Consider the following 7,555-nt stretch of genomic DNA (forward strand, 5'->3'; position numbering starts at 1 on the left):
GCAATTTACAGCCAGCTAGTATATCATAAGATCTTATCTTCCCTAAGCAAAGACACTTGAGAGCAAATGGTTTACACCTCTCTTCCCCAACCAGAGAGTAAATAGCTTAAATCACCGTAGTCAGGGAGATAGATAACAACCCAATTAGTGCCATTAGTGCCAGCCAAACTCAAGGACAGATTAAGTCAGGGGAATAAATTTTAAAAAAATAGAGCCCTGCCAGTTGCTCAGTGGTTGAGTGTCAACCCATGAACCTGGAGGTCATAGTTCAATTCTTGGTCTGGGCACATGCCCAGGTTTTGGGCTCAATCCCCAGTAGGGGGCGTGCAGGAGACAGAAGATCAATGATTCTCTCTCATCATGGATGTTTCTATCTCTCTCCCTTCCTCTCTGAAACCAATAAAAATAAAATAAAAAACTATTCAGTGCCATCTAATAGCACTTTCAATTAAAAAAACAAACAAACAACAAAACAACAACAACACAGAGCCAAACAAATCAGGTAAAGCTGACCAGAAAATGACCCTGGTCTCTCTATGCACTCATTTAGTACATCACCATATTAAAGAATACACCTGGAAAGTTGATGAATATTCTGCTGAGACCCTTTCCTGTAGCCTCTCCTAAAATCCCCCCCTCCCCGAAGAAGAGATAAAAACATTCAAGACAAAGGAGTCCAGTGTGCTCTCTCTCTGGAGCATGCCCATGCCTTTCTTACCCCTTTCTCAGGTGTGAACTTTCTTTCTCCTAAACTCTAAGGGTCCCCAAGGATTTGCAACCAGGGGAGCAGTGGGCAGCGGCTGCTTGTCCTGGGCTAACCCCCTGAACCTCTCTCCAAGGCACCCTTTTCTCTGACTTTACAGTGAACTAACAGCAGTCCCACCTTGGCTCACTTCTATCACTGTGACTTTTACTTCTCAATGAGTCCATGCAGCCCCGCATGGCTCACTTTTTTCTTACAATGTTTCTAGAGAGCCAAAGCAGCCTCACCTAAGCTCTCTTGTTTTGCTTCTTCTATCCATGTAAGCCCTTCCATGTTTCACTGTCCCTACCTTTAACAAACATACTCTCAAAATCACCTGGACTCACGTGTGAAATATTTCCTCACACAATCAAGAATCCACACACTACAGGATGGCCCAAGGCAGATCCACTCTGGGCCTGGTCCCTTTCTGATGACAATGACAGTCATTTCCACATCAGCAGGCCTTACCATACCAGATTAAAACAAATTTCGGGTACATTTAAAATGCAAGGCCATGGTGGTAAGACAGGTGACTTCTGATGGTCTCAGTGGAGAGGAAGTGAACAGTTATAGAAGAGGTGGGATGGATCAGATAAGGGAGTGAGAAAAAAGGAGGTGTCTAGGATGATTTCTGGGTTTATGTTTTGTTCAATTAAATTGATGATGGTGCCATATACAAAGAGGAAATGCAGGAAGACCTCCTGTTTGGGAGAGAGGATGGTGAGTAAAATGTGCTTTCAAGACAACCAAATAGAAATGTTGTGTAGACAGTTGAACTTAAGCTCATGTTCATGGAAAGGAATTCCCACCATATTTGTCTATCTATCCACAGATGAAGACTCCAGGGCAGTACTATTTAAAGACTGTGATTTTCTCCCTAATATATCACATTTCTGGTTGATGTAAATGACACCTAAATGAGAAACATTACTATATTTATATCACTGGTTGTGAAAATTTAATTTTCATATGTTATAGATGCTATTTGATACACATCTGTCTGCCTACTGTCCTTGTCAATCTAAAATCCATGCTCATAGTGAAATATTCTCCCAACTTGAGCAAATTACCTTAAAGTACCCTTCATTCTATGAACCATAAGGATAGTACTTCCTTTAATGTGACAAGAAATCACATTGTCAAGTTCTCCTGGCTCACCCTAATAATCACACCTACTTGACTCAAACTGCAACACAGATTGTTCTGAGATTGATCTTTAAATTTATAGGATGAAGAAAATAACAGTTACCGGGAAAATTCCAAGTTAGCTGTTACTCTTGTAATTGGCCAGTCTTTCATAGTTTCGGGATGAAAATAGGGAGACCAACAAGGTGACAAGATATTTACCACTCCCTTGAAACACTAACTGCAGAGGTGCTAAAATAATGGCTCTGCTACAATTGTTATAACCAAGGAGGTTTAAGGGTTGTTTTCTCTTTCTCTGTGTTTTGAGACATTTTTACAAAAGTGACTTCTGCAGTTGGTATCTAGCTCAATTTTGCTTAAGGGGCTAAATTGGTTGAAAGAGAGAAGTCTACATCCTTTCATAAGGAGGCAAGACTGTCCCATGTAACTGATCATAGTCACAGGACCCTGATCTCGGATCCTGTAAGATGTCTAAACTGCCTACAAACTGTTCTTTGGGAAATATAGCTGCCTGAATGCGGCAAGATGAGGAAGGATGCAATCTGCTTTTGTAGTGTCCTAATAGGGTGCAAGCAGAAGGCTGTAACTGGTGGTCACTTTCATGATGCATTATGCACCCCAGTGAAATCTTCTGACAGCTCTGAGGAAGGTTGCAGAGTCAAAACAACCTGGCATCCAACCCACAATTGGAGAAAGGAGAAAATAATTCCAAGCCCATTTTATCTTGTTCCTTACTTATGATGGAGCAGAAGGTGGCATCTATAACATACTGTTACATTGCTTAATAATAATAACATTAATAGTAATAATAAACCTTTTAGAGATCTTACCAGGTATTGGCATTATACCAATGAACTTTCTTAAATGATCTCATTTAATCTTCAGTATAACTCAAAAAGGTAATTACTGCCATTATACCCATAAAAAAATAAATTCCATGTATGTCCAAATATATATTTTTCCAAAATGATCAGAAAAAAATGTTGCTTCATATTCAATTCAACAGAAAGTCTTTCCATATTATGTATAGGACACTGCTTTAGTTACTAGTTTTGAACATCAGAATAGTATGAGAAAGACATATTTACCTGAAATGATCATAATTGATGCTAGGTTTGGATGCTAATGAAAGTATTCTGGTAGAATTTATTTATGTAAGAAAAAACAGAAGACTCGCTGGAGAGAACCCTGAAAACCGAGGACCGAAAGTAGAGACCACATAGAGACTGGCATAGAACAGGCCGGAAGAAGATTCCTGAAGATAGGAGCACATTTTGATGGAGATTATGGACAGCTGTTTGTTTTTTTTTTCTTACTTTATTTTAATTTACAAGGAACAAGACTGTTGATGTAATAAAAATAAAGTTTAAATAATTCAAAAACAAAGAAAAGAAAAAACAGACAAGACATTTTGGGGAGGGTAACTAATAAAGCTTATGACTCAAGTCTTCTTAAATCACTCTAAGGGGTCATGTTGTAAACATAATGACTGTTCACCTAATGGATTTAAAAATCCACTTCCTAGCCCTGGCAGGTATGCTTGGTGGTTAGAGTACACCAAACCACCATATACCAAAGGACCTTGGGCTCAATTTCAGTCAAGAACACATACCTGAGTTGCAGATTAAATCCCCAGCCTGATGTTTTTCTCTCTCTCCTTCTCTCTCTCTCTCTCTCTCTCTCTCTCTCTCTCTCTCTCTCTCTCTCCCTCCCTCCCTCCCTCCTTCCCCCCACCTTCTACTCTCTCTAATATCCTCAGGTGAGGATTAGAAACAACAACAAAAATAAATAATAAAATAAAAAATCTACTTCCTAATGTTATGCAAACATATACTTTTAGGCAGTGGGATAAATTTTCCAGTGACAGCATCAAACACAGATTCAAAAGTTTGGATTCTCACACAATTTGAATGGATGTAAAGACAGACTCCAAAAAAACTGTGCAGCAGCTCATAGTAGCCGAAGGGAACTATGGGATAGACATCTTTCTATATCCAGGGGAGAAATTTCATCTTTGCTTCTGGAGACACTGCATTGCCAAGTCTTATGTAGTCTGTAAAATTTCAATTGTTTGTATTTTTTCTCCCAACTTTAAATTTGAAAAATTTCCAACACCCAAAAGTTGAATAAAATAATACAACAAACACCGGTATACTCTTCCTCTAGATTATTATCTTTTCCGCATTTGCTTACTTAATACCTCTCATAGAGGAATAGATAATGTGTATACACACACACACTTTTTGAGCTGATGCACTGGAAATTATATTGCAGACATTATGACACATTGTCCCTAAAGGCTTCAGCATGTTTATCTTAAGAATCAGATATTCTCTTTCATAACCCCACAATACCATTATCACAACCAAGAAATTTAATTCAGTATTATTATCTAATTTACAGCCCATATTCAAATCTTCCGGTTTGATGCCAAAATGTCTTCTCTGTTTTTTAATTTTTGATTCAGAATCCAAACAAGGTTTTAGCATTGCATTTGGTTGGTATAGCTCTTTAGTCTGTTTTAACATAGAATAGCCCATCTCTTGGATTTTGTTTCTCATGACATTGTGTTTTGAAAAGCGCCCAGGCCAGTTGCCTTGTACACTGTCTATTCCACATTCTGAATTTGTTTGCTTGTTTCCTCATGATTAGAGTTAGGATATTGCAAGAGCAATACATGGACAGTGCAGTGTATTCCTTATTGCATTGCATGAGGTGAGCTTGTCTTATTGGATATGTTAAATTTGATTCATTGTAAAGGTATCGTTTCCCTTTATAATTAATACATAATCTGGGGAGTGATTCTTTGACACTGTGTCCAATAAACTTTAACCCCGTGGAAGTTTTAGGACCTATTATTAACCCTTGCCTTTTCTTTCCATTGCCCTGTCTACATATTCTTGGCATTCTTCTTTAAAGAAGAACTTTCTTTTTCTACCATCCCACCCCCCTTTATGAGTCATGGATTTTTTAAAAGTATTCAATATGTACAATGTATTACCAACATTATGTTTTATGGTGCTCAAAATGCCCCAAGTTTAACATCAAAGACTTTGGTGTTAAACCAACGAAGAAAAACAGTGGCTCTTCCTTTCCAATCCACCATCTACGGTGGGACCACCACCAAGATGCCGATTTTCATGAAAACCCTTATGAGGAAGAACATCACTCTTGAGGTTGAACCCTTGGATACGATAGAAAGTGTAAAGGCCAAGATCCAGGATAAGGGAGAAATTTCTCCCAATCAGCAAAGACTGATCTTGGCTGGCAAGCAACTGAAAGACAGATGTGCTTTGTCTGACTACAACATCCAAAAGGAGTCCACTCTTCATCTGGTGTTGAGACTTCGTGGTGGTGCTAAGAAAAGTAAGAAGTCTTACTCCCAAGAAGAATGAACATGAGAGAAAGAAGGTGACGCTGGCTGTCCTGAAATACTACAGAGTACATGAGAATGGCAAAATCAGTTCCCTTTGTCTGGAGTGCCCTTCGGATGAATGTGGTGCTGGAGTTTTATGGCCAGGCACTTTGACAGACATTACTGTGGCAAATGTCGTCTGACCTATTGCTTCAACAAACCGGATGACAAGTAATTGTATATGAGTTAATAAAAAACATGAACTAATATATGTATGTCAGAACTTTGGCTTTCAAGTCAGGAAGCTGCCACTTCCTAACATTGTGGCAATAAGCGAGTTAAATTCGTGGAGTTTCTATTTCATCACCTACAAAAGAATGCTAACAGTAACTACTTCATAAGGCAAGAGCCAAGTCTATTTGGTTCACTGCTGCATCCCCAATATCTTCGTCAGCCAGCAGTCACTTAATAAATAACCTGTTGACTGTGTAAAGCATCTAGAACAATGCCTGTTACATAATAATAGCTCAATTAATGTGTTGTTTTTAATGTTATTAGTATTATTGTTCATATTTACACAATATGATCTGGATTTATTAGTTAACTATTAGTGAGATCTCTTTAGGTGTAAACCATTGTACTGGCCATCAAGAAAGAACCAGAACGTGAGGCTACCTCCAATTCTACTTACTAATAAAATTAACAATTATCATTGTTACAATGATGACTCACTGTGACAGGCAGTGTTCTAAGCTCTTTTTTTTATTGTTTAAACTATTACAAATAGTAGTACATATATCTCCTTTTTTCCCCCATTGACCTTCCCCCAGCCTCCCCTAACCCCTGATGCATGCCCTCATCCCCCGCCCCCCCAAGCTCTTAATTAACTTATTTATTTCTTTCAACAACCATTTGGGTTAAGTACTAATATTATCCCATTTTAGGATTAGAAAACTGAGACCCAAAAGGATAAGTAACTTGCTATATAGCCAGTAAGTGGTGGAGCCAGGGTTCACACAATGTGGGATCAAAGGTGTTCTTATATCCACTATGCTCTGCTTAAAAAAAAAAAAAAAAAAAAAAGCAGCTTTTAAAAATGAGCTAAATAAAAGCAGAAGGCGTCCTTTGAGCAGGACAGTGTGTGTATAATTGTATAACAGAGCACATGACATTTATTTGAAGAAGGACACACTTTACTGGCACAGGATTGACCATGAAGATATCAGGTTCTTGTCCCAAAGGCTACTAGCATCAGAACTTGTTTTCAACAAGATCGCATTTTGGAAGATTCTGAGACCATTTCCAGAACCTAAGGAACTAAAGGCAATTTAAGCCTTGGAAAATTAGAAGTCGATGCCAGCTCTTATCTTCATCTGGTGGTTTATGGCAGCCGTTCCGTGATATACACTGTTATGTCTGAATAACCCACCAGATGGTCCAGCTGTGAGAATGTTATTGTTTTCCACCAATTTGTATTATTCCCATGGTTTCACAAGTTCTAGTACTTGAACCATTAAAGGATACCACAGCTTTTTCCTTAAGCTATGACAAAATAATAGGTTTCCCAAATCCATCACAAAAGTTTCATCAGAGCTGTAGTTGAATGCGCAGACAAGTCTCAGTGCTTTTTATAATCTCTTTAAAAGAGAGCGCATGATTAGTTTACAGGCCCTTTTCCTTACGAGAGGGACTGAAGTTTTAATAGAAAGTTTTTGTCTGAGCAGGCCCGGTGCCATTGCGACCATTGTCAGTTAGTTAATGCACTTTGTGAAAAACAGTCCTCGTCTCTCGAAGGCCATTTTGTTATGTCTCTTTACACTCTTACCTTCTTCAGTTTATGCGGAATTGCTAGCCTGATGCTATCCGAGTGAGCATCCTGGTCATTCCCGGGCACTCTAGGTTCCTAGCTATCTGTTTCCTACAAGAAAGATAAGCAATAAGAACTCACACTGTGTGACTTATAGCCTAATAATTAGTAGCTTGTGCATCAGGAGATGCAGGGCTGGGGGCTTTGCAGCCATTCACAGTTAAGCATGCATTACCTCACCATAATTCAGGGCCTGAAGCCTCTTCTACACATGGAAGCAGATGTCTCTCTTACTAGAAGAGGGAAACCAGTAGTGATCTGGAGGGGGGATGTTTAAACAATGCCAGAGCGGTCCCGTTATTTTTACTGGTCCCAGAACTAAGGCATCTGATATCCATCTGAATCCCCCTGAAGCAGCCCTTGCATTGACCCCAGCCTTCACCAGCCGCCCCTGTGGTATGTGCAGGACCAGCAATGAATTCCTGCATTTCTCCAACTCATG

The 7,555-nt window shown here is 39.1% G+C and overlaps 1 pseudogene across 1 annotated transcript; it reads left to right on the top strand.

Moving 5' to 3' along the window:
* The first annotated feature begins 5,019 nt into the window (after positions 1-5,019).
* On the top strand, positions 5,020-5,481 carry LOC307100909 (ubiquitin-ribosomal protein eS31 fusion protein-like; annotated as a pseudogene). Its single transcript has one exon. The product of its transcript is annotated as a ubiquitin-ribosomal protein eS31 fusion protein-like (transcript).
* The last annotated feature ends 2,074 nt before the right edge of the window (positions 5,482-7,555 follow it).

This window comes from Cnephaeus nilssonii, assembly GCF_951640355.1.
Source record: "Cnephaeus nilssonii genome assembly, chromosome: 6".
Taxonomy (NCBI): domain Eukaryota; kingdom Metazoa; phylum Chordata; class Mammalia; order Chiroptera; family Vespertilionidae; genus Cnephaeus; species Cnephaeus nilssonii.